We start from the raw sequence: 27,511 nt of genomic DNA, 5'->3' as shown, positions 1-27,511 counted from the left end.
TGACTACTAAAGAGGCCAGTGAAAGACACGCACCCGGCTATTTGTCCTCCCCTTCCACAGAGGAGCTGAGAGAGGGGCCGCTCGTGCATCCAGCCCTGCCTGGACACCCTGCCGCCCCCACCCGCTGAGCACCAGGGCCAACGAGAAGGGGCGGGGCTTTCTATGCCCAGCCCCGCCCCCTTTCCCACCCTGTGCTTCTCCGCTGGCAACCCCCCCGCTCCGCTCCCGCCGCGCAAGCGCACTGCGTGCTGGAACCGAGGCTCGCCTGGGTGAGCGTCTGCCCCTCCCCTGACCGAGGGCGGCCGCGGGAGGCGGCGATGCGCGGCTGGGGCAGGCCGGGGCGCCGCGCAGGTAGCTGAGGGGGCGGGGGCAGCCTGCCGGGCGCGGGGCGGGGAGAGGTGGGGAAAGCCGCTGGAACCGCCCCGCCCCTGCCTCCCGCTGCGCCATTGGGAGCTCCCTGCCCGCGGCGGCGGCTGCTGCTGCCGGTGCGGGGCGCCGAACCGTTAGCTGCGGAGCCCTGGCGGTGAGTCGCTGCGCTCCGCTCCCCCCCAGCAACGGGGTGGGGGCGGCCGGGCACCACCCTCCCGGCTGGGCGGCTCTGGGGAGCGGGATTTCGGCTGCCGGCTGCCTGGGCTCGTTCCCCGCCCAAACCCCTGGGCGTAAGCCTTGTCCCCCTTGCTCCGCGGCGCCGCCTGAGCCTGGGCTTCTCCGGCCGGGGTGCCCGTGTGCAGGGGCGCTGGGCCGGGCAGAGCGCGGGGCGGCGGCGGCGGCGGCGTAAAGTCCGTTGTCAGTGGACAAGTCTCTTGGTGAAAGTTAGGCAGTGAACGGGGTGCATCGTGCGATGGGAGTGCGGGGGGGAGCATGGCTGAAGCGTTACCAATACAGGTGGTGGGCTCGGCGGTCAAGGGGCAGGGACGTGGCTGGCTGCAGTACCTGTTCCGGAAGATGCTGTCTTCTTCCCCTGCAAACTAGAAAACGTGCTCTCGTAACTCGTCTTCCCCAACCATAAGAATTGATCAGGGTGGCTTGGTTTTCTATTGGAAATCGTATGGAACCTGCCAGTGTAGTTAGGATTTAAAGAGACGTTTCCAGCTAGACTGACCCTCCACATTCTTAAAATAGGTAAATTCAACCGGTAATATGAATGGAATTATTTTCATGGTTCTTTAACTTTTAAAAATCCAAAACCAACAACAACAAAAAAACCCCACGTAGGCATAGGGTGTGGAATGCAAACAAAAATATCTTGTTGCTTCCTGGCAATCAGAAAGTGAAACCAACTTGCAGTAAAAGTGAAACTGATGAGCCTATTTTTATTGTAGGAAATAGGTAACAAGTAAACATACGTGAACAATAAGTTGTTTTCATAACCTAAAAAAACCCCAGCACTTTGTGGACAATTTTTTATGCACATGTTAGTGACTTAATTTTAAATCTTGTTTTTTCAAGGTGGTTTCTGACCACATTGGAAAATTTCATTGTAGACTACCGCTTGGCATACAGTGTCTTAATTCACAAGTTCTTTTGCAAGTTTCAGAAATACCAGCTTTTTTTATTTTTAGAGCTTGCGGGTACTCGGTAGTTGTTTCTTTAATTTAGTACAATGTCTTAAAATGGCTTCTTAAAAATACATAATCTCAAATACTGTCAACTGCTATAATACAAGTCACAGCCCAGCAAAGACCATAGAAGTGCACTCATTGGAGCCAGTGACTTCTCCAAGGTCACCTGCTTATATGAAGTTAATTATCTGCACAAATATTTGCAAGATTTGGTCATTGTGTGTGTGTGTATATATATGTATATTCATATTAAGGGTGTCTGTTGGGAAAAAAAGGTGGCCCTGATTGAAGGTAGAGGCTGTCATAGCTCTGTGTTGAGGTTGGCTGTACATGGTAGGCAGCTGAGCAGGCAGTGTCCAAACTGTTACTCTGAAACTCTGCACTAGGTAATCAGATTGTTCACTGCTTAAGGTGCAAGAGCCAGCTTTTTAAAAGTATTTAGATGCCTAAATATGTAAGGATTCAGTTGGGGAAAGGCTAAAGGGTCTGGTCTGGAGATCTAAGTGGCTAATGTGCTCCTAGTAGTGGAGTAGTAATACCTAGCTCTTCTGCTTCACTTTTCATCAATAGATCCAAAATGATTTACAAAGGAGGTCAGTTTCAGTACCCCTATCTTGCAGGTGGGGAAACTGAGGCACAGAAAAGTGAAGTGACTGACACAAGTTCACCCAGCAGAGCTGGGAATAAAACCCAGGTCCCATGAGTCCCAGAATAGGGGCCAAGTTGTGATGGTTGGGTAGTGGGGTGTTATATACAAATTTGAACAGGATCATGGAACCCCAGAAGCTAATTGGCTACAAATATGCTTGTTGAGAAGACCCAGAAGATCAGGTTCAGTTCAGCAGTCAATTCTGGTCTGATCTTTCACTAAAGCACTCTCTAGAGCAGAATAGGTGAAGGAAGATGCTGAGGGCACCAGGTAAGGGACTAGCGCCTCTGTTTTCCCCAGTAGATGAAAAATGCGTCTGCTTCCTAGAAGAGGATTGGATTCAGTGCTTCAGTCCTCCTGTAGTTGGATCTTTGCAGTCATGAATTTTGTTGTCTGATTTGGTGTTCTGGCGTCTGATCTAAATCCCTGTTTAGTGCTTCTTTATGCTCTGTCTCATAGGTCAGTATGGAGCAGCCAGCTTCCCCCTTTCTTGCTCTGCATTTAGCCAAGACTAGAAACAATATATATATGAAACTAAATTTTAAAAAATATATACCCAGACTAGTGTCTGACAACAAAAAGTTTAAGGGTCTTTACTGATTCGAATTAATTTTTGGTAATACATTTTTACATGATTGTATAAAATCCTGATTAATGAATTTTTTTGGCAAACACTCTATTTGTCCCAACATGCATTTTTCAGTCAAATAACACTGTCAAGGTTCCTCCCCCACTCTGAACTCTAGGGTACAGATGTGGGGACCTGCATGAAAAACCTCCTAAGCTTATCTTTACCAGCTTAGGTCAAAACTTCCCCAAGGTACAAGATATTCCATCCGTTATCCTTGGACTGGCCGCTACCACCACCAAACTAATACTGGTTACTGGGGAAGAGCTGTTTGGACGCGTCCTTCCCCCCAAAATACTTCCCAAAACCTTGCACCCCACTTCCTGGACAAGGTTTGGTAAAAAGCCTCACCAATTTGCCTAGGTGACTACAGACCCAGACCCTTGAATCTTAAGAACAATGAACAATCCTCCCAACACTTGCACCCCCCCTTTCCTGGGAAATGTTGGATAAAAAGCCTCACCAATTTGCATAGGTGACCACAGACCCAAACCCTTGGATCTGAGAACAATGAAAAAGCATTCAGTTTTTTACAAGAAGACTTTTAATAAAAAATAGAAGTAAATAGAAATAAAGAAATCCCCCCTGTAAAATCAGGATGGTAGATATCTTACAGGGTAATTAGATTCAAAAACATAGAGAACCCCTCTAGGCAAAACCTTAAGTTACAAAAAAGATACACAGACAGAAATAGTTATTCTATTCAGCACAATTCTTTTCTCAGCCATTTAAAGAAATCATAATCTAACACATACCTAGCTAGATTACTTACTAAAAGTTCTAAGGCTCCATTCCTGGTCTATCCCTGGCAGAAACCAGTATACAGACAGACACAGACCCTTTGTTTCTCTCCCTCCTCCCAGCTTTTGAAAGTATCTTGTCTCCTCATTGGTCATTTTGGTCAGGTGCCAGCGAGGTTACCTTTAGCTTCTTAACCCTTTACAGGTGAGAGGAGCTTTCCCCTGGCCAGGAGGGATTTCAAAGGGGTTTACCCTTCCCTTTATATTTATGACAAACACTATTCAAGATTTTGGGATAAATTTGGCATATATTTTTGTCTGAATAAAAAAATAATCAAAAGTGTGACTTTCTTATTCTGATATTTTTTGAAAGTGTTCTGACTCTTCATTTTGAATTTTAGCTAGATTTGTTAAAAATTAGGGCTGTCAAGTGATTAAAAAATTGTGATTAATTGCGTGATTAAAAAGATTAATAGAATACCATTTATTTAACTTTTTGGATGTTTTCTACATTTTTGAATATATTGATTTCAATTACAACACAGAATACAAAGTGTACAGGGCTCACTTTATATTTTTGATTACAAAATATTTGCACTGTAAAAAACAAAAGAAATAATATTTTTCAGTTCACCTAATACAAGTACTGTAGTGTAATCTCTTTATCATGAAAGTTGAACTTACAAATGTAGAATTATGTACCGAAAAAAACTGCACTGAAAAATAAAACAATGTGAAACTTTAGAACCTACAAGTCTATTCAGTCCTACTTCAGCCAATCGCTCGGACAAACAAGTTTGGTTACAATTTGCTGTCCGTGCCTTGTTTACAGTGTCACCTGAAAGTGAGAACAGGCATTCGTTCACATGGCACTGTTGTAGCTAGCATTGCAAGATATTTGTGTGTCAGTTGTGTTAAAGATTCATATGTCCCTTCATGCTTCAACCACCATTCCAGTAGACATGCGTCCATGCTGATGATGGGTTCAGCCTGATAATGATCCAAGGCAGAGCGGACTGACACATGTTCATTTTCATCGTCTGAGTCAGATGCCACCAGCAGAAGATTGATTTTCTTTTTTGGTGGTTCGGGTTCTGTAGTTTCCACATTGGGGTGTTGCTCTTTTAAGACTTCTGAAAGTGGAAGGCACTTCAGATTCTTAAAACTTGGGTTGACTGCTATATCTATCCTTAGAAATCTCACATTGGTACTTCCTTTGCGTTTTGTCAAATCTGCCGTGAAAGTGTACTTAAAACGAACATGTGCTGAGTCATCATCAGAGACTGCCATAACATGAAATATATGGCAGAATCCAGGTAAAACAGAACAGGAGATATACAGTTCTCCCCCAAGGAGTTCAGTCACAAATTTAATTAACACATTATTTTTTTAACAAGCATCATCAGCATGGAAGCATGTTCTCTGGAATGGTGGCTGAAGCGTGAAGGGACATACGAATGTTTAGCATATCTGGCACGTAAATACCCTGCAACGCGGGCTACAAACGTGCCATGCGAACGCCTGTTCTCGCTTTCAGGTGACATTGTAAATAAGAAGCAGGCAGCAGTATCTCCCGTAAATGTAAACAAACTTGTTTGTCTCAGAAATAGGCTGAACAAGGAGGACAACTGAGTTGACTTGTAGGCTCTAAAATTTTACATTGTTTTGTTTTTGAGTGCATTAATGTAACAAAAATCTACATTTTAAAATTACACTTTCCCTATAGAGATTGCTCTACTGTACTTGTATGAGGAGAATTGAAAAATACTATTTCTTATGTTTATCATTTTTACAATGCAAATATTGGTAATCAAAAATATAAAGTGAACACTGTACACTTTGTATTTTGTGTTGTAATAGAAATCAATATATTTGAAAATGTAGAAAAACATCCAAAATATTTAATAAATTTCAATTAGTATTCTATTGTTTAACAGTGCGATTAACTAATTTTTTTCATCACAGTTAATTTTTTTTAAAGATTCCCTGAAATGGTTCCGGATACGCATTACATTGAAGTGCACGATGTGCAAGGTGGCAGTAGCCTATTTGTCGACATCTCCCTCCAGAAACCACAAGAAGTGACACAGCAGTAGCATTGTGTTTCTGAACTCTCTTCACCAACTTCATGGTGGGAATAAGGTTTCCAGAGCCATGTTAGCCAGAGACTTCCTCTGGGAATATCCCAGTACCTTCATGAGATGAGGATGGTCTTTAATGGAGCGTCAGTGCTTTTAAACAGGTATTGCAGCCTTGAAGGAGGTTGACTGGCCATGCGAGTGTTTAATGTTTGCACAATATAAGTCCCTCGCAGAAGGTGAAATCAGGTCTCTGAAGGTATAATTTTAGTCCACTAGGCATACTTCTGAGCCATATTTATATAGAGTTAAAAAAAAAAAAAAACCCTCATTCCATCATATCTGAGGCTCTTGTTGCGAAATAGAAGTATTTGGCTTTTTTTTTTTTTTTTTTAAAGTGGTTAGTTTGTTTGAACAACTTTTTTTCTTCGTTGGAGCTGCTTGATGCAGGAAATTAGTTAGGATTATTGGAAGAAAGATTAAAAGTTTTACCAAAAAACATTTAAACTACACTGTGTTTTGATTTATGATTTAAAGGCTTTTTTCTGACATTAGAAATCAAAATACTGTATGTTTAGAAAACTGTCTTTGGAAACTGTGAAGAGGACCCCTGGAATCTTAAATAGATGTAGTCAGTATAATGAACTAAAACAACTTAGTTAGACCTAATGGAGCTCTGCTGATCTGTGTATGTGGTGATGGTGTGTGTTTGTTTTTTTCTGTGGAGTAGGCGGCAAGAGGGTAGCTTTTAGTGCTCTAGAGTCTAGATAATCTTTCTCTTCGAAAGTTTTCACTTGTTCTGAAGTGGTCTAATTTTAGGTAGTGTCTAAAATACTTATATATCTGCTGCTAAATGCTATTTTGCAACTGCCTACAACAATAATCCTTAATATACTGCAACAGATTTTTCTGTTCCCTTCTGTAGCAGCAGTATACTATGAGCAAAAGCACATCTGCATTACCTAAGGCTGTGCAGCTCCAATACTCTTAGGCCATGATTCAGCAAGGTAAACGTGTATCTAACAAAAAGAGGAGTACTTGTGGCACCTTAGAGACTAACACATTTATTTGAGCAATAAGCTTTCATGAGCTACAGCTCACTTCATCGGATGCACAGTAAGTATGTGAGTAGTCCTATTGAAGTTAAAAGCTTCTCATGTGCTGAAAGTTAGGCACATAAGTACATTATTGAATGAGGACCTTAGATGGTGTGTGCACTATGAAAATCTGCTTTGTTGCAGATTCTGGTTACAACACATCAGTGTCCAGTATTATTAAAACTAGAGCTAGCTGAAATCTTTACAGCAAAGTTCTTTTGTCAAGAAATGTCCTTTTAAAAAACAAATTTTTATTAAAAGTTGTGGACGCTGTTAAAACTTGAATGTTCATGAAATTATACCAATTTTCAATATTTTCTCAATTTTTATATTGCAGTTGTAAATGCCTGGTACATTACTCCATTCCTGGAAGGAGAGGGAATGTTACAATAGAACCTCAGAGTTACAAACACCTCAGGAATGGAGGTTGTTCATAACTCTGTAATGTTCGTAAGTCCGAACAAAACGTTGTGGCTGTTCTTTCAAAAGTTTACAACTGAACGTTGACTTAATACAGCTTTGAAACTTCACTGTGCAGAAGAAAAGTTTTGCTTTTCCTTAATTTTTTTAGTCGTTTAACAGAGTACTGTATTTTCCTTTTTACCCCTCTGCTGCTGCCTGAATGTGTATTTCCGGTTCCAAATAAGGTGTGTGGTTGACTGGTCAGTTCGTAATTCTGAGGATCTACTGTAGTTTGACCTGATATGGCTTCAAAAAGGAAGTACCCTGTCAGAGTTATCTAACTCCATAGATTAGGAAGCCCAAACTACATAATGAGTAGGTGCTGGATGTCTAGTATGCAGCCTGATGGATGTTTAAATCCAGCCTTTGTCTATGCTGATTTAATATATAATCTGCCCTGGCACTCTTACTGGGATAATTGCCCCTAAGAACTGTTTCCGCTGGATGAAGTGAACCTAATGGGGAGGTGAGGAACCTGGGGAAAGGGCTTGAGACCAAAGATGCTGGGATGAAGAAGGGAAACTGTGGCTGAGAGTGAAATGCAAGGGAAGTATGAATTGGGTAACACACAAGCTTGAGACCAAATTTAGTTCTCTACCTCCATATCAGCAGGGACTAAAGATGCTGTGGAGACTGCAGACTCATCCTCCTAAGGGAAGAATATACCTGTAAATTGCTTAGCCACTTCTCCAGGAATGTTGCTAAAACACCAATGGGACCTTGGAAGAAGCATACCTCAGGCAGAAGTAGTGTTGCCATGATTTTTGTCCTCTTGGGGAGGGGAAAAATAAAAATGGGGGAAGAAAAATCCTGAACAATAGTTAATGCCTCTTAACTAAAGGTCAGCCCGTTCTCACAGCAGCATGACTGTGACTTTCTTATTGTAATCATTGTAGTAATACAAAATACTATATATGTAAAAGGAGGCAGTTTAAGATGTGGTAAGCAGACCAAACTGTTATAAACTGAGTGTGAGATCGCAGGCATAGTGTACTCTTCAGCTTGACCTTGCAGTTCTTGTGAGTGCTTGAGAGAAACTCTGTACAGTTGAGTTCTTGCTGAGCTGAGGCAGAGTTGTGCCCTGCTCAGATCTTTGCCAGTCAACTGCTTGGAGAAGGGAAGGGTCTTGAGACTCAACTTCCCTGTATTCCTCTCCATGGGGAAAGTGTGCAGCATGGTTGGCAGAGGATCCCTAGCTTTCTCTACTCAGATGAGAGGATAGTCTGCTTTCATTTTCTCTCCCTCCCCCCCTCCCCCCACTCCAAAGCCTGCTTTTGCCTAATGCTAGGGGGACTCCTGGCTTTGTGAGGAATAAGGTTCCTCTACTCCTTGAAAGGCAACTGGAGCTTCTCTGAATATGGTTGCCAGGGAGAAGGCAGAGAGCTCCTTTTACTTCTGAGGGCATTCTGCACCAAAAAAATTGAAAATTCTGTGCAAAATATTTTAAAATTCTGCAAGTTTTCTTTTTTAATAAATAGATTCATAGATATTTAGGTCAGAAGGGACCATTATGATCATCTAGTCTGACCTCCTGCACAATGCAGGCCACAGAATTTCACCCACCACTCCTAAAAAAGACCTCACACCTATATCTGTGCTATTGAAGTCCTCAAATTGTAGTTTGAAGACCTCAAGGAGCAGAGAATCCTCCAGCAAGTGACCCGTGCCCCATGCTACAGAGGAAGGCGAAAAACCTCCAGGGCCTTCCAATCTGCCCTGGAGGAAAATTCCTTCCCGACCCCAAATATGGCGATCAGCTAAACCCTGAGCATATGGGCAAGATTCATCAGCCAGATACTACAGAAAATTCTTTCCCGGGTAACTTGGATCTTACCCCATCTAAAAACCCATCACAGTCCATTGGGCCTATTTACCATGAATATTTAATTACCAAAACCATGTTATCCCATCATACCATCTCCTCCATAAACTTATCGAGTTTAATCTTAAAGCAAGATAGATCTTTTGCCCCCACTACTTCCCTCGGAAGGCTATTCCAAAACTTCACTCCTCTGATGGTTAGAAACCTTCGTCTAATTTCTAATCTAAATTTCCTAGTGGCCAGTTTATATCCATTTGTTCTTGTGTCCACATTGGTACTGAGTTTAAATAATTCCTCTCCCTCTCTGGTATTTATCCCTCTGATATATTTATAAAGAGCAATCATATCTCCCCTCAACCTTCTTTTAGTTAGGCTAAACAAGCCCAGCTCCCTGAGTCTCCTTTCATAAGACAAGTTTTCCATTCCTCGGATCATCCTAGTAGCCCTTCTCTGTACCTGTTCCAGTTTGAATTCATCCTTCTTAAACATGGGAGACCAGAACTGCAAATAAATGCAGAGGCTCCAGCATGGCAGTGGGGAGCACAGGCCACTGGCTGCACAAAGGCGGGAGCTCACCCTGCAGCTCCCCGTCACCCACCCCGGGACATGGACTCAGTGGTGAGGGCTGCACAAGGCCTGGACCTTCCCCAGAAACAGCCTGGGCCCTTGCCCCTCTGCACCAGGCACACCAGGGGTCAGTGGCATGTGAGGACTCAAGGTGGGGCTTGTCAGGATGGGGTTTGAGTGCAGGGAGCTCAGTGGGGGGTGGTCTGGGTGCAGGGGTGGGGGTCCAGAGGCAGGAGATCTGGGTGCAGGGGGACTCCAGATGCAGGGATTGAGGTTCAGTGGGGTGGGGTTCAGGTATGGAGTGCTAGGGGAGTTCTTGGTGTACGGGGTGAGGCTTGGAAGGGGTGTCTGGGTATGGGAGGTCCAGATGCACGGGTCTTAGGCGGATGGGGTGTGCTCCATACAGTGGCCCCTCCCCCCAGCTGAGGAGTGATGGGTGCAGGAAGCAGGGGAGGATGCTGAGCTTCCTGCAGCTGGGGGAGGTTTCTGGGGGTGGGTCTGACATAGCCCCAGCCACTCCTTGTAGGGGAAGAGGAAGTCCTGTTCCCTTCTGCCTCCAGCTCAGCCGGGACTAGCAGCTGATCCTGGCTCAGGTTAGGATTCACTGACTGGGGTGTCTCCAACCCCATGGTGATTTACCTTTCTGCCAGCTGCTAGGGAGTGGTGCGAGACTGCTCTTGCAGCTTCCTTTTGCTTCCCAGTCAGAAAGTCATTTTTCTGCGGGGAAGCAAAGAAATCTGTGGGGAACATTAATTCTGCACATGCACGGTGATGCAGAATTCCACTAGGAGTATCCTTTTCTGGAAACGGAAGAGGCTTATTTGTAGAACTGAATAGCAGCCCCCAACCTGTAACAGAGAACAAATGAGGAAGGGAAACAGACTTATTGCAGGGAGAGAAGTATTGTGAGTTTGAGAAGTGAGGAAGATATGAAATGTAGCAAGGAGGAAACAGGGTGGTTGTACTAAAAACACTGGCACATTGGGGCTGAATAAAACCAGGTCTTGGGAATCTTATTTGTGCATTTAACTTCAATTAAGATGTTTCATTAAGTGCCAATTCAAAGATTCACTTCTGTTCTGTTGGCTTCCTGAATTGTCATAGCTGAAAACTGGTGCGATCCACAATGTACAAAAACTATACCAAAATCTGAGGAAGTGTTGTCCATGAAGATTCCTTGTTTCGAAAGGACTCCTGCCAGGGCACTCTAGAGGCTTCCTTTCACTAGCTCTGCTGAAAAGAAATTTGTGGCCCAAAAACCTGTTTGCCTCTCAAGCTTTTCTCCTTATAAATTTGTTTTGTCTCCATAATATTTTCTGTTATCAATATTACTGCATTCTGTGTTTGGATAAATACTTCTAAATGTATTTAGCTTGATTAAATTCATATTTAGTCCTGCCACTTTCTGTTAATGATTCTCATTCCGTATTGTTATTGAGTATTTTGCAATGAACATTGATTTTTTTTATAGTTTAACAGTAAAGTTCTGGTTCTGTTAGTAGCACACGGTTGAAAATAGTTATGTCAGTCGTCTTGTTGCTTGCACACCAACTTTAATTGATTTAAAGAAAAGGTTCATATTCAAAATCATCCAGCTTTTCTTTTGTAAAGAGCTTAAATCCTGCTCAAAGTACACTATTCGCTGTTGCCAGTAAGCAAAACCAGGAGTCCTGTGTAGCACAGTCTTGTGTGTTAAGCAGGGCTGTTGCCAGGCCTTGTCTCATGTCCCCTCCCTAATCTAGTATACTAACTACTGTATCACTAGTTTGATATTAGATTGATATTAAAGTAAATCTTATGAGTCCCAACTTCAGTTTTTCAATGTGCTTTAAATTTTTGCACTGAAGTTAGCTATTCTCTACAATTTATCAGGAGGTAGCTTCATCTTTTCACAGCAAAGTAGGGAATAACTAGATTAGGTTTGTTTTTTGCTGCCTCGGAGGCAGATGTGGATTAAGTACTGGGGGAGAGAGAGATCTCTTTCAGATTAAGGAGATAAATACAAGTAGGCACATTGACAAAAACTGTAAATGTCTGTATACCACTGTAAGAAGATAATAAATACACTAGAATACCTACTGATGGAAAGAGGACTTTGGCAATAACTCTCCTTCCTCTATCTTTCCATAATGTCTGTCATTAATGCACTGTAATATCTGGCTGTAACTATGTAGACTCAGACTTTAAGGTCAGAAGGGACCATCGTGATTATTTAGTCTGACCTCCTGCACATTGAAAGCCACGGAACCTCACATACCCCGTCCTAAAATAGACCCCTAACCTCTGCCTCAGTTACCAATGTCCTCAAATCATGGTTTAAAGACTTCGTTACAGCGAATATACCATTTACACTACTTTAAACCTAAAAGTGACCTGTGCCCCATGCTGCAGAGGAAGGCAAAAGATGCAAGAGTAATACTGAACCTAAAAGATTCCATAAAATCTAATGAGAATTTCAGTGGTGAGGACTATGCCATGGAATACTATATTTCCATCTTATCCTCATCTTACTCAAGTCTAACACAATGAATAAAAAATGTACCTACAATACTGGCAGGATACCTTCTATTATTCTGAGCTCTTAGAGAGAAAACTTTCTCTTAGTTGCTTGTGAGAGGGATTCCTGAAAAGAAATGGTGAAAGAGGGCCAGGAGAGACAGAATTGAATAGTGTAATCTTTCGTCACTATTTATAGCTAGCAATTTCACTGTGCTACAAAATGAGGTGATCCCATACTTGGGGACTGGACTAGATAACCTCTCAAGGTTCCTCCCAGTCCTGTGATTCTATGACAGTGTGTGGGTGATGAAATCTGTTTCTTTAACTCACAAAACAATTCACACCTGGGTAGGTGTCATTTAAAAGCTGTCCAGTCTTCTTGATCAGCCCTCTCCCTCCTCCCAATCTCAGAGACTAAGGCATGGTCTATGCTACAGATCTGGGTTGATGTAAGTCGCCTTGCATTGACCTATTAGTGTGTGTCTACGCTCAAATCTCTCCCATTGATGTAAGTGCCTCATTATGGCAGTACAGTAAAACTACTTCATTGAATGGTGTAGAGTCATGTTTGGCTTACTGGAATTGATCTAGTGCAAGTGGGGATGCTGTGTGATCTGTGTTGAGCCTAACGGTCCTCCAACAGCTGTCCCACAATGCCACATTCCCCGATTCAATGATTGTTCTGGTCACAATTGTAGACTCCACTTCCCAGAGTTCAGAGACCAAAAGCTGCTCTTCCTCTGTCTTAACCCCTTCCTCCCATGTGTTTTTGAAATGTCTCTTCCTAACAAGCACACTTTGCACACAGCAAGAGAGAGTTGCTATTGCCCAAGTGACAATGCCAGCTCCATGCACTAGATGCATTCCTGCCTAGAGTAGACAGGAGGTGTTGGATCTCCTGGGCTTGTGAGAAGAAGAGGCTGTGCAATGCAGATAGCCATAGAAATTTGGACATCTACAAAAAGATTGCATGGGGGAGGCAGGCAAAGGGGTATGATAGAACAGGAGCAGTGCCATGTGAAAGCAAAGGAAATTCAGCAGGTGTATTGCAAGGCCAGGGAGCCAACAGTTGATCTAGTCTGAGCTGCACAACTGCCGCTTTTACTATAACCTGCATGCCATACTTGGCAGAGACCCCACGCACCCCACAAACCAGCATGGATACTTTGGAGGAGCCTGAGACAGAGATCTCTGCTGGGAACAGCAATGAGAAGGAGGAGATGCCTGGGGGAGAGGCGGAATCCAGCCATGCTGAGAGTCAGAACTTGTTCAGGGCTCCCACACACAGTCCAGCCAGTCCTGCCATCTGAGCACAGATGAGCCAGATGAAGGGGAAAGGACTTTAGGTAAGTGTGTGCATACATTTTTCCTTACAATGGTGAAATTCAAAGTTCCCCCGCACCATCCTCAAGGTATCCTGACACAAGTATTGAATTTTCATCGTTTCTCTTATACGAGAAGATGTAGGTTCAACAAACAAAGGTAGAGTTGGTACCTGCTTTTCATTCCCCTGTTGGATTAGGTGGGGGGAGGGCATGCAAGCTGGGGCCTGGGTCCCCCCAATAATCCTCAGGGACACAGAACTCCAGCCCTGTGACGCAATGGCGGGGAGAGTGAGCTCCTCCTGGCCCTCAGGCTGTGGGTAAAAGAGTGAGCACCTGCTGGAGCTGGGACTAGGGAGGGAGGGAAAAGTGAGCTTGAGCCAGCCAGGGAGAGAGGAAGGGAAAAGCGAGTTTGAGCCGGGATGGGGGGAGGACGAGAAGAGCGAGTTGCTGCCAGAGCCTAGGGGAGCACAGAATGTAAATTTCTGTGCCAATATACAATATCAATAAAACTATTCAATCAGTATTTAATAATTACATAGTAGTTCCATAAAAACAACGTGGAGTCCTTGTGGTACCTTAGAGACTAACAAATTTATTTGGGCATAAGCTTTCGTGGGCTAGAACCTACTTCATCAGATGCATGGAGTGGAAAATACAATAGCAGGTATATTTATACATAGTACCTGAAACGATGGGTGTTGCCTTACCAGGTGTGGGGTCAGTCTAATGAGACAATTCAATTAACAGTGGACTACCAAGGGAGGAAAAATCACTTTTGTAGTGATAATGAGGGTGGCCCATTTCAAAGAGTTAACAAGAAGGTGTGAGTAACAATAGGGGGAAATTAGTATGGTAAAATTAGGTTTTGTAATGACTCAGACTGTCCGGTTTGGCCAGTGTACATGGCAAAGGGGCATTGGTAGCACATGATGGCATATATCACATTGGTAGATGTGCCAAATTGGACAGTCTCTACGCAAAAGAATAAATGGACACACATCTGACATCAGGGATTACAACATTCAAAAACCAGTAGGAGAACACTTCAACCTCCCTGGTTATTCAGTAACAGACTTAAAAGCGGCAATTCTTCAACAAAAAAACTTCAAAAACAGACTCCAACGAGAAACTGCAGAACTGGAATTAATTTGCAAACTGGACACCATCAAATTAGGCCTGAATAAAGACTGGGATTGGACGAGTCATTACAAAAATAACTGCATTCAAAAATAAAACAATGTAAAACTTTAGAACCTACAAGTCCACTTGGTCCTACTTCAGCCACTTGCTTAGACAAACAACTTTGGTTGCAATTTGCAGGAGATAATGCTGCCCGCTTCTCGTTCAGTGTCACCTGAAAGTGAGAACAGGCATTTGCATGGCACAGTTGTAGCCGGCGTCGCAAGATATTTATGTGCCAGACGCGTTAAAGATTCATATGTCCCTTCATACTTCAACCACCCTGATGACGGATTCTACTTGATAACTATCCAAAGCAGAGCAGACCGACACATGTTCATTTTCATCATCTGAGTCAGATGCCACCAGCAGAAGGTTGATTTTCATTTTTGATAGTTCGGGTTCTGTATTTTCCACATCTGAGTGTTGCTCTTTTAAGACTTCTGAAAGCATGCTCCACACCTCATCCCTCTCAGATTTTGGAAGGCAATTTACAGTGCAAATATTTGTAATAAAAAATAAATGTAAAGTGAGCACTGTAGACTTTGTATTCTGTGTTGTAATAGAAATCAATATATTTGAAAATGTTAAAATCCAAAAATATTTAAATAAATGGTAGTCTGTTATTGTTTAACAGTATGATTAATCCTTGCAACAAAGCCCGTTGCCAACTGTGTCCACATATCTATTCAGGGGACACCATCATAGGGCCTAATCACAGCCACACTATCAAAGACTCGTTCGCCTGCACATCTACCAATGTGATATGTGCCAATAATGCCCTTCTGCCATGTACATTGGCCAAACCAGACAGCCTCTACTTAAAAGAATAAATGGACACATCAGATGTCAAGAATTATAACATTCAAAAACCAGTCGGAGAACTCTTTGGTCACTCGATTACAGACCTAAAAGTGGCAATTCTTCAACAAAAAAACTTCAGAAACAGACTCCAACGAGAGACTGCTGAATTGGAACTAATTTGCAAACTGGATACAATTAATTTAGGCTTGAATAAAGACTGGGAGTGGATGGGTCGTTACGCAAAGTAAAACTATTTCCCCATGTTTATTTCTCTCTCCCCCTCCCCCCCCCACTGTTCCTCAGACATTCTTGTCAACTGCTGGAAATGGCCCATCTTGAGTATCCCTACAAAAGGTTTCCCTCCCCGCCCCCCCGCCACGCTCTCCTGCTGGTAATAGCTCACCTTACCTGATCACTCTTGTTACAGTGTGTATGGTAACACCCATTGTTTCATGTTCTCTGTGTATATAAATCTCCCCACTGTATTTTCCGCTGCATGCATCCGATGAAGTGAGCTGTAGCTCACGAAAGCTTATGCTCAGATAAATTTGTTAGTCTCTAAGGTGCCACAAGTCCTCCTTTTCTTTTTAATCGTGCGATTAATCACAATTCTTTTAATCACTTGACAGCCCTAGTGTAAACATGTAAAAAGAATCTCTTTAGCATGCTTAATGATTCTGGTGGCCCATATACAGATCTTGTGGGTCAATGCCTAATTCTATATATTCTGATATCATCCTCATCACTGTAATGTGTGAGCTCCTTCCAGTAGTGCTTTAAGCAGTGAGAGTAACATCTGTCACATGTGATTCATTCTCTGTGAAGGAGGAAAATTATGTGTGGTCATTTTGTTTTGGTAGGATTCTGTTTTAGGGTTTTTGTTTGTTTTTTTTTAAATGTGCATGCTGTTTTCTGTGTGTTAGAGAAGTCACGATTGAAGAAGTGTGCCTCACACTTGAAGTGGAAGATGGCGAGGTTTGTGGTGGTGTATCAGCTCATTCTGCAGTCTTGGACCAGCCCCTGAGAAACCACCTTATCCTCCTGCACAGATGAGCTTTTATCTTTATGGTAGAAATTTCCATTGTGCCTGAGGAGTGGCGTTGCCTTTAGCTCCTGTGGGAGCCTAACCACAAAAGAACCCTACTGAAGAAAGTATGCGCACCAGCACAGCTCTCTGCTGAAGCCCATTGGAAGAATAGGCCTTCTGAGAATTTCTGATTCATGAGAGCTGGTAGCTGTAAGAGGATGCATGTACTGACTGCTCTACTGACCCAAGAAAAATTGGGAGATTCCCCTATCTTCAACATTTCCAATACATCACCATGCTATCTAGGCACAAAATAAAACATTATTTAGCATTGACTTCATTTTGAAGGTTCCTGTTGTTCCTTTTATGCCCTTTTATTTGTTTTTCCCCTCTTTGTAGTTTTATTATTTATCATAGTGGTAGAGCCCCAAGACTCCAATCAAAATCAGGGCCGCATTGTATTGGGAGTTGTGCGCAAACAGCTGTAATTTTTAACGCCTTTTTTAAGAGTGTGTCCGGAAAATGGTTAGGTGATAGCTTTGTCTGATCTTCAGTTCTGAAGTTTGAGGGGGGCAGACAGGGGAGGGGGCCTATCATGAACAGTGTTGTGGTTCCTGTTCTCAAGTCCTTGAATCTAGGCTCTGTCAATGTGAGTTTTGGTTCCCATTCAGTCCTGTTATCTTGAATTGTGGAATTAGAAAGGGTCTGTAAGATAGATAGGTCCTAATTTGTGGAGGGCCTTAAAGGCAAAGGCTAGAAGCAGTTTAGTTGTACAAATAACACTACACAGATTGTGAAGCTCAGTTAAGTGCTATGTTAAGAGTGACCAATGTGTCTTCTGCTTCTGTGATCCAGCTGATTTTATTGTTGGCATATCTCATAGAAGACTGTCATATGGATGTGTTGCTAGCGAGCCAGATATGGAAGTGTAGATTCTGGTATCCATCTGTACAAAGGAGATCCAGAACCCATGTGTTTGACCTTTAATATTTCATGAGGTGGCTGAGTAACTGACAGAGATGTGCATCCCCAGGAGTGCAAGCAGTGCCACAAGAATATGAAGTGACCAAAAAAACTCAGTGTTATAAGACCTGAGAAGACAATTGGTTCATTTAACTGGATTAAATCCTTCGGACTTGCTCCTCCACACAACCTGATGGCTTGATAGCATGCAAATTACTTCTGAGCTGGGTGGAGAAAGAGGAAAACAGAAACTCCATGAACCATAGGAACAAAGAATCAGACTGAGAGAAGTCCTATCCATTGCTAGCATTTCATGATCTCTTGGGGAAGACCTGTGCTGCTGACATGACAGCAAAAATAGTAGGTAAGCTGCTTCAGTGGGAAGAGAAGGTGTTAGACCGTCTAGGTATAGTAGGGCTCTACCATATTCACGGTCTACTTTGGTCAGTTTCATGCTCATAGGATTTCAAAAATTGTAAATGTCACGATTTCAACTAATTTAAATCTGAAATTTTCTGGTGTTGTAATTGGGGCGAGGGGGATTGCAGTACTGCTACCCTTCTGCACTGCTGCTGCTGGCGGCGGCGTTGCCTTCAGCGCTGGGCAGTTGGAGAGCGGTGGTTGCTGGCAGGGAGCGCAGCTCTGAAGGCAGATCCACCACCAGCACAGAAGGATGGCATGGTATGGTATTGCCACCTTTACTTCTGTGCTGCTGCTGGTGGGGCGCTGCCTTGAGAGCTGGGCACCTGGCCAATAGCCATCTCTCTCCAGCTGCCCAGCTCTGAAGGCAGCACAGAAGTAAGGGTGGCAACCCCCCAAAATAACCCCCTGCAACTCTCTCTTTTGGGTCAGGACCCCCAATTTGAGAAACGCTGGTCTCCCCTGTGAAATCTGTATAGTATAGGGAAAAAGCACACAAGACCAGATTTCACAGTCCGTGACATGTTTTTCATGGCCACGAATTTAGTAGGGCCCTAGGTATAGGGCTTGTTTACTTGGGGAGTTTAGTGCGGTGTAAGCTAGGATGTGAATTTAAAATGTACTAGCCACTCTGCATTAACTACTTACAGACCCCCCTATACTTTAATTTGCACTGAATATCATCGTGCACTAGCTACTCCACAGTTGCTGCTCTCAGCTTTTTTTCCCCAGAAGGGTTCTGTATGCTTACAGCTCTGTATTCTAACTTAAACCCAGAACAAATTTATAACAGAGTTTCAGCCCGGGAGGAGTAAATAAATTAAAATGGTCAGTTGTGTTGGTTTTTTTTGGACAACAAATCTATTTTTGAATTGTAGGTTGCATAACGTCTTTTCAGTTGGTCAAATAAGTATCTCCATTATTTAGCTGTAGAGGGTTGAGAGCCATTAAGTTGTCTCTGTCAATTCTCATGTTAAAGTAAGAGCTTTTCCCTTGTTTGATATTAACAAAAACAAACTTGAAGTGAACTGAAAGGAAATTGTATTAAATATGCTGTTAATAATGAAGATCAGTACTGTTGTACCTCACGATACAGAAGACATAGCCTGTGTTGGAAGAAGTTTAAACTAACATTGATAAAACAGGAAGGCTAAGTTAGCTGGATAACCTAGAAGCAGGAAAAAAAACCCAAATGAAACCATTCCTTGTTATGTTTCTCCTCAGATTATTAGAATCTACTGTCAGCACAATGGTAAGGATGATGGTTGCTTGCTTCTGAAAGTCTTTTGAGTCTTTCTGAGGTGCTCTTTGAGTAGATAGATATTGGAGAATAAGCATTGTTTGTCTACTTCCTATATAGCAGAAAGTATGAGTTAGTTGTGATGACCTCAAATATTGACACACTCTAATCAAGGCTTATTAGGAGGGAGGTGTGTGTTTTATTTTTATAAAATAAATCTTGAATAATTTTGTGCATTTCCTGCTCATTTAAAAATATGGTAACGTAGTATGGGTTTTTTAATTCAATTTAATTTTTGTATTGTGATGTTACGTTCCATATTCTTTATGGAAATGTGCTTATGATATGGATATGGCATAACTGAGAAATACTTTATGCAAGATGGCTCATGTGAGATATCATTGGAAAGGTTATAATTTACCAAATGTGATTATCCAATTTGTATGCCTGTATCATTTCTGTATCTGAAGTTAGAAATATTGACCATGTATTTGTATTTCAAATGTGCTACTTTGGGTGACTCCCGCAACTAGCCCTTCAGGTACAACAATGCAAAGCCCGACAGGGCTGATGGCCCATCAGCAAAAGACAATGGGCTGTGAAAGAGCTTAGTCTTCCTGTGGATGCTCCAGTCAGGCTACGAGTAATGGCGGCTATGACCCTGCTGAGACGTGTGACTGAGTCACCTGGTACTGGACCTCTCCCATCCCCCATTGGAATGCCAGTGTTTTTCCATGGGAAGACAAAGGGTTTTCGCCATACACAAATGCTATATAAGGTAGGGGAGTGACATCATCATGGTTCTCCTCTGCCTCCCCACCCAAAGAGACACTGAAAAACATCTAGAAGCAAGAACTGAAACTTGGGGGGGTCAGAGTTGAGCCCAGGCTGGAAGGGCATCTAGCTTTTGAGTAATAATACCCGAAGTTTCAAGCTGCAGACCAGTGCAGCTGACTTTCAAGACACTTTGTAATCTCCCTGTGACGATACTTAGGGTGAGAAATTGCTATTTGTAGCCAATTTCTTTAGTTAATCAAGCTTAGTTTGCGTGGTTTTTTTTGCTTAGTAATCTGCTTTGTTCTGTTTGCTATCCCTTTAACCACTTAAAATCTGCTTTTTATAGTTCATAAATTAGTTTTGTGTTTTATTAAATCCAGTTTATGCAATTTCTAACTGGGGCGGGGAGGGCAAGAAAGTGTGCATATCTCTCTTCACAATGAGGAAGAGGGCGAATTTTTATGAGCTTGTGCTATGCAGATTTTTCTGTACAGCACAAGACAATATCCCTTTGGGCTTATCTCCCAAAAGGGGTGTGCACGTGAGTGCTGGGTGAGTCCTCTGACACAGAGCTGACTTCAGTCTTTGTCTGCAGCTGGGTGTGGCCCTATCTGTGTGTGGTACAAGAGGCCGGAGAGCCTAATTCAGCAAAACAGGGAAAGGGAATCCAGGCTGGTGGAGCAGGAGGGGGTCAGTGAAACCCCAGTACAGTAGGTGGCATCCCGGATTGGGGGGGAGGTCCAACCCATCACATGTATATATTTGATTCCAAAGCTAGGTTAGTGTCGTTCAAAATTTTAAATAATTTTTGAAATACAGCGATACAATCTTAACAACAAGCTACATTAGTTTTAAAAATCAGGCCTAATAACACACAGTTCCAAGATGCAGTAGTCTTAAATTTCTAACTTTTCATTGCTGTAACACCTCTACTGTATAAATGTCAGAGTTTTCATGAAACATCAGATTATTATATACACACCAACATTACATTGATAAAATAAGTCACATATACAGGACTGCCCTGCATTGACATTATTCAGTATAAAACAAACATACAACTGAAGAAGAATTCTACACTCTACTCCACTGGTACTTGACACTCATAAGTTCTAGTTAAAATAATGGACCAAGGACTTTGGTGATAGCATTTTTTCTCCTTAATTAAGCATTCATCATGACTGTCACCTTTTATTTTTTGCCCTATCGTCAGACTTTTTGTGTATCGTTACCATAGCAAGCCACTAGCCTCAATGATATGGTTGATAATGGGTTGTAGGTTTCCTTTGTTGTGCCGGTATACTCTATCAGAGGATGGCTCTAGACTGTTCTCAATGGTAGCAGATGACAGAACGAGGAGTAATGGTCTCAAGTTGCAGTGGGGGAGGTTTAGATTGGATATTCGGAAAAACTTTTTCACTAAGAGGGTGGTGAAACACTGGAATGCGTTACCTAGGGAGGTGGTAGAATCTCCTTCCTTAGAGGTTTTTAAGGTCAGGCTTGACAAAGCCCTGGCTGGGATGATTTAACTGGGAATTGGTCCTGCTTCAAGCAGGGGGTTGGACTAGATGACCTTCTGGGGTCCCTTCCAACCCTGATATTCTATGATTCTATCAGTTGTCGTGGGATTTACGTGCTGTAAAGGAGCCATTAAAGGGTCACGACACCAGGGCTGACCATCTCCAAATTGAAAAGGAGTAGTTGTGGCACCTTAGAGACTAACCAATTTATTTGAGCATAAGCTTTCGTGAGCTACAGCTCACTTCATCGGATGCATACTGTGGAAAGTTTAGAAGCTCTTATTATATACACACAAAGCATGAAAAAATACGTCCTCCCACCCCACTCTCCTGCTGGTAATAGCTTATCTAAAGTGATCACTCTCCTTACATTGTGTATGATAATCAAGTTGGGCCATTTCCAGCACAAATCCAGGTTTTCTCACACACACCCCCCACACACACACACAAACTCACTCTCCTGCTGGTAATAGCTTATCCAAAGTGACCACTCTCCTTACATTGTGTATGATAATCAAGATGGGCCATTTCCAGCACAAATCCAGGGTTTAACAAGAATGTCTGGGGGGGTGTGGGGGGTAGGAAAAAACAAGGGGAAATAGGCTACCTTGCAATTAAGCCTACTCTGCAAATTACTTCCTTGCTTTAAGTATTTGAGACTCTATTTAGAAAATTTACATGCTCATCAATTTCAAGATTGAAACAAAGAAAAAATGTGTTTTTTTTTAGCAAAGAGAACCACCCACAACAATCTTTGGGTGCTTATTTATATTTGTAGGGATGTATGTGATATCCCTCTTGCCTGCCTGCCCTCATTGCAATGGGTAGTGACTTAAATGTATAAGACTATTACAAGAAAAATATCCTTGTGGTATTTCTGACCTAATTGAAACCACAGAGAAATCTTGTTCGAATTCTGCAAAATATAAATTAAGACCCAGCCCAATTTCTGAATAGGAACAGTGGTTTCAAAATTTAAAATAATCATCAATTACATAGAGGGGTGTGTCTCCAACAGAAGGGAAGGGGAGTGTCTTCTATTCTCCCTGGTAATTAGTAGGTGGTCAACACAAAAACATCTGCTCAGACCTGATTCTATCTTTATTATTACATGCATGAGTGATTGTTAGTGTTTAAACAAATACTTGATTCTTGCCCCTATCCTTTTTGTATTATTGTGTTCTTCTGTGAGGTGTTTCTTGTTAGGGGAGTTTATTTTGGGGGTTTTGAGAAGAGAAGGACTACCCTGACAAACTGCAGAAGGACGCTCTGATGTTTAGTGAGCTCTAAGGATTTGGTCAGGCAAGATCGCATGACATCTAAATAGACCATTAGCAGTTGAGCTGTAGGACTGTACCGAGCACCTGTTCTACTCTGTGCAGCTATCCCATCTACAGTACTAGGGAAGAGGCACAATGTATTTTATCATTGTGCTTGTTGTATGGTCACATTTCTAACAAGCATCATGGAAAGGGGCACCATTTTGTGGAAGTTTTTAAAATTTGCACTTAATTGAGGTTTAATTTTAAACATCTTAATTTAATTATTCTCTCTCAATCGTCAAAGTATTAAACTTTTAAACTTTTGCTTTGTTTCTGTGCCAGCTTGTTTTAAAGAATTGTTCTAATTGATTGCAAAAATTTTTACACATTAACTTACAAGTATGTTCAATATGCTCTGCTAATATTAAGAAAAATAAACTCTATAGTTTAAAGGATTACATTAATAATGCAGATTGGTGATCAAAGCTACCAGAGTCACTTCTCAAAAATCTCAAATTCCTTGCCTAACAGCATTTCTTCAGTTCCCCTTTTTTAAAAATTATATTAATCTGCCACTCACTCATGGTTCTCACCACTCCCGTCTTCATTACAGCATCCATTTTCCTCCTCCTTCATCCCCCCCCCCCAATGCCTGCATTTCCCTATCCTTGTTACTCACCCTTGCACAATTCCCACCAGCTGGTCCTTTTCCCTTCTCCAGCCCAGTTTCCCCCCTCCTCCCACCAGCATAAACCCAGTGCCTACATCCACACTCTTTTGTGCCACTATCTCTGCTGACATTTGCCCTAATCCTTGCCCTCCTTCTATCCTCTGCCTCCCACACACGTCCCTGCCATGACTTTCACCCCCTCATGCCACCATTTCTAACCTCAGGCCCATTCCCTTCCTTGCCCACTCTTTTTTCTCCTTCTCCTCCTATCTCTGGAATGCCCACGTCTTCTCTAAAAAGATGACCACTATCCACAACCTCTTCATATCTCAGTTCCTTCAGCTCCTAGTTCTGTGACTTGGATCCCATCATCTGACTGCCCCTGCAGCTGTCCTCTCTTACAGAGGACTCTCCTTCTACCACACTCCCAGCCCTTGAAGCCCAACACCCCAACCATGGTCCGATCTCCTGTCCCATTCCTGAAGCTTCCAACCCCTCATTTCTCCTTTTTCCACTCTTTTTTTCCTTTTTTAAATAAAAGTGACTCTGACTCTTCATCCCTCTCCCCCTCAATGTTGCTGTCATCAACCATCCACCCAGTTCATCCCATCCCTATCAGCCTTTCTCTTTGTTTTTGACCCCCCCCTCTCTCTTTTTCCTCTTCCTCATCCTTGCTGACTTCATTTTCCATGTTCATGATCCAGCTGACCCCTTAGCTGCATGTTTCCTTGTCCTCATCTCGCCATTCAACTTACAGCCTTGGTTCAACTGTCCCACTCGCCACCAAAAGGGCCATTCACTTGACATGGTCTTCACAAAGCACTGCGCTCTCTCTTGTCTCTCAGTTGTTGAGTTCCCCCACTCCAACCATCACCAGGTCGCTTTCAGCATCTCCCCCTGCATCCTCCTTTATGTCCTGTTACTCAGCCTTCCTGTGACTTCCAATCCACCAACATAGATAACTTCTCCTTTGCTCTTTTTTCCTTTCTTAAATTGTTATGGTTGTTGATTCACTCCAAGCTTTGCTCTTCTCCACTCTGATTTTTACCCCTCTCTCCCATCGCAAGGTCTGCCCTGCCAACCCCCAGCCTTGCTCCTGCTTTCACTCTGTGAAGAGTTTCTGGCAAAAATCCCATGACCAGGCTGATTTCCTCCACTACAGATTTGTTCTCTCCTGCTTCTCTTCTGCCATCTTCCTAGATAAACAACTCTACCTCTCCAACTTAACTGAATCACATGCCCTCCTTCCCAGCCACCTTTGACTACCTTCGCAAACCTTTTCCTCCATTTGCTTCTCTCCACATAGGATCTCACTGATTTCAAAAAGAAAACTGACAAAATACGATGCAACTTTCCCCCTCCTTTTCAGCCTGCCTTCCATTCCCCTTCCTACCATTCTTCCCTTCTCCTTGTCACAGACGCAGAAGTTCTGTTCTCCTCTGATCCCTCAACTTATCCCAGTGACCACAACCTGTCCCATCTCTTGATCTCCCTTGCACCCAGTCTCCTTCCTACCTTTCTCTTCTCATTAACCTCTCATTCTCTGCTGTCTTTCTCCTCACGATACAAACACACTTTATTTTCTCCCACTTTAAAAAAGCCCACCCTTGACCCCACTTGCCTCTTTAACTACTGCCTCATCTCCGTTTATCTCTAAGCTCATTGAACATTCTATCAGAAGTTGCTTTCCTTCAGTTTTATAAAGGACCCTCTCTAATCTGGTTTTTGCTCCTTGCTCTCCACTGAAACTGCTCTCATCAGTGACTTCTAATTAATTCTTCCTAGCCAAAGTTCAGAACCAATACTCCGTCTTTATTCTCCTTGACCTGTCAGCCACCTTCGAAGGCACTGAAAATGTTCTTTTCAAAAAAATTTTTCCTTTGGCTTCTGTGATTCTGTCCCTCTCTTGGTTCTTATCCTGCTTTTCAAATCATTCCTTCATCGTGTCCTTCAGAGGGTACTCCTCATCCCACCTCCAACTTTCTGTGGGTGTTCCATAGGGCGCTGTCCTTGGTCCTCTTTTCTTCTCCCTCTAAACTTTATCTCTGGGTAATCTCATCTCCAGACTCGAATTTAACTATCATCAACTGTGTGGACCTTCACTTCAGATAACTCCTGTTATCTTCTGTACAAATTAAAATCTTGGTCCAGCTCTCTGACATCTCCTCATGGATGTCTACCTGTCAACTCAAGATTAAACATGGATAAAATAGAGCTCTTAATGTGCCCCCTAGAACGCTTCCTGTTACCTTCTTTCTTGATTACTGTGGATACCACCACCATGCTGCCTGTCATTCTCTTTGACGTCCTCTCATCCAGGCTACATCTAAATCTTATAGATTCCTTTCTGGATAACGCCTCTAATATATGGCCTTTCCTGTCTATCCACTCATCTAAACCTCTTGTCTAGGCTCTTATCTTGTGTCTCAATTATTGCAACATCCTTTTTTCTGGCCTTGATAAGTGCACTGTTTCCCTACTCCTATATGTTCAGTATGCTGGTATAAAGATGATCTTTCTAGCCCACCAGTTTGACCATGCCACCTCTCTGCATCCCTCCAGTGGCCCCCACTATCCTGTCACATCAAATATAAGCTGTTCGTCTTCACTTTCAAACCCCTGGCCTGTCCCCCACCCTACCTATAATATCTCATTGGCGATCAAGATGTCAACTCTTGCATCCATGATGCCATCCTTTATTGCCCACTTGTTAAATTTTCAAACAAGCACCTTCAAATTTTCTCCTGTGCTGCCCCTCAGGCCTGAAAGGAGTTCCCTGTAAATATCTGCAAAGCTACCTCATTCAAACCCCTCCTTTTCTGTGATACCTAAAAAATATTGGCAACATTTAGGTGATGGGTATGCTGAGACCACTAAACAATGGAATCATGTTGACCAATATTGTCTTGTTTTCCTGCACTCCCCCATCTGACTGTATCCAGCTGTTGTCTTTTATTTTATATTTCGATTGTAAACTTGACCGTGGGCAGGAACCATCTTTTTGTTCTGTATTTATACAGCACCTAGGACAGCAGGGCCATGGTCCATAACTAGGGCACCTAGGTGCTACAGTAATAAAATAAATAATAATAATAATGAATTGACATTAGATCAAATTGTACCAGTGCATTTGTTCATAACAATGCTAGACATTTGTGCACTTTCAAGCCTTTCTAATGTAACACAGTTCCCTTAGATGAGTTGTGAACAGTGAGAATTAAATCTTGGACCTCTGGGTCTAAAACCATTTAGTCTCTACTGACTGACTTAAAAGGCTGACCATCTGTTGGCTCAGAGGCTGCAGTGAACTCATAAACCCCTGTGATTCAGCCACCAGAGGGGGCCAGAGACCTAAAGAGCAGAGACGGGCAAACTATGGCCTGCAGGCCCCATCCAGCCCGCGGGACTGTCCTGCCCGGCCCCTGAGCTCCCAGCCGGGGAGGCTAGCTGCAGTCACTCCCCCACTGTTCCCCCTCCCCTGGAGTTATGCCGCCACGCGGGCAGCGGTCTGGGCGGCGGGGATGCACACTCCTGCAGGGCAGCGTGGCGGTGTGTCTAGCTCTGGCTGGGCGGCGTGGCTGCCAGACATGCTGCTCTGAGTAGCATAGTAAGGGTGTCGGGGCTGGGGGGGGGGGTTGGATAAGAGGCAGGAGGTCCTGGGGGGCAGTCAGGGAGCAGGGGGTGGTTGGATGGGGCAGAGGTGCGGGGGCGGTCATGGGATGGGGAACAGGGGGCAGTTGGATAGGGTAGAGGTTCGGGGGGGGGAAACGGAGGAGGGTTAGATGGGGGGGAGTCTCATAGACTTTAAGGTCAGAAGGTTTCAGAGTAACAGCCGTGTTAGTCTGTATTCGCAAAAAGAAAAGGAGTACTTGTGGCACCTTAGAGACTAACCAATTTATTTGAGCATGAGCTTTCGTGAGCTACAGCTCACTTCATCGGATGCATACTGTGGAAACTGCAGAAGACATTATATACACACAGAGACCATGAAACAATACCTCCTCCCATGCCACTGTCCTGCTGGTAATAGAAGGGACCATTATGATCATCTAGTCTGACCTCCTGCACAACGCAGGCCACAGAATCTCACCCATCCACTCCTTTAACAAACCCCTGACCTATGTCTCAGCTATTGAAGTCCTCAACTCGTGGTTTAAAGACTTCAAGGTGCAGAGAATCCTTCTGCAGGTGACCCGTGCCCCACACTGCAGAGGAAGGCG

General features: G+C 43.2%; 1 protein-coding gene across 3 annotated transcripts in view; it reads left to right on the top strand.

Moving 5' to 3' along the window:
* The first annotated feature begins 266 nt into the window (after positions 1 to 266).
* FNDC3A (fibronectin type III domain containing 3A) overlaps positions 267 to 27,511 on the top strand; it is a 210,008-nt gene continuing 182,763 nt past the window's right edge. Inside the window, exon 1 of one of the 3 annotated variants that reach the window (XM_073343811.1) lies at positions 267 to 351. The gene's annotated coding sequence lies outside the window, so the exon portion shown is untranslated. Of the gene's footprint in view, positions 352 to 376; positions 524 to 27,511 lie in introns of those variants that run through there. The other 2 variants (XM_073343802.1, XM_073343820.1) reach the window with 2 other exon arrangements.

This window comes from Lepidochelys kempii, chromosome 1, assembly GCF_965140265.1.
Source record: "Lepidochelys kempii isolate rLepKem1 chromosome 1, rLepKem1.hap2, whole genome shotgun sequence".
NCBI classification, from domain to species: Eukaryota; Metazoa; Chordata; order Testudines; family Cheloniidae; genus Lepidochelys; species Lepidochelys kempii.
Note: the sequence above shows the minus strand (reverse complement) of the source record. Positions and strands in the feature narration are given on the sequence as shown.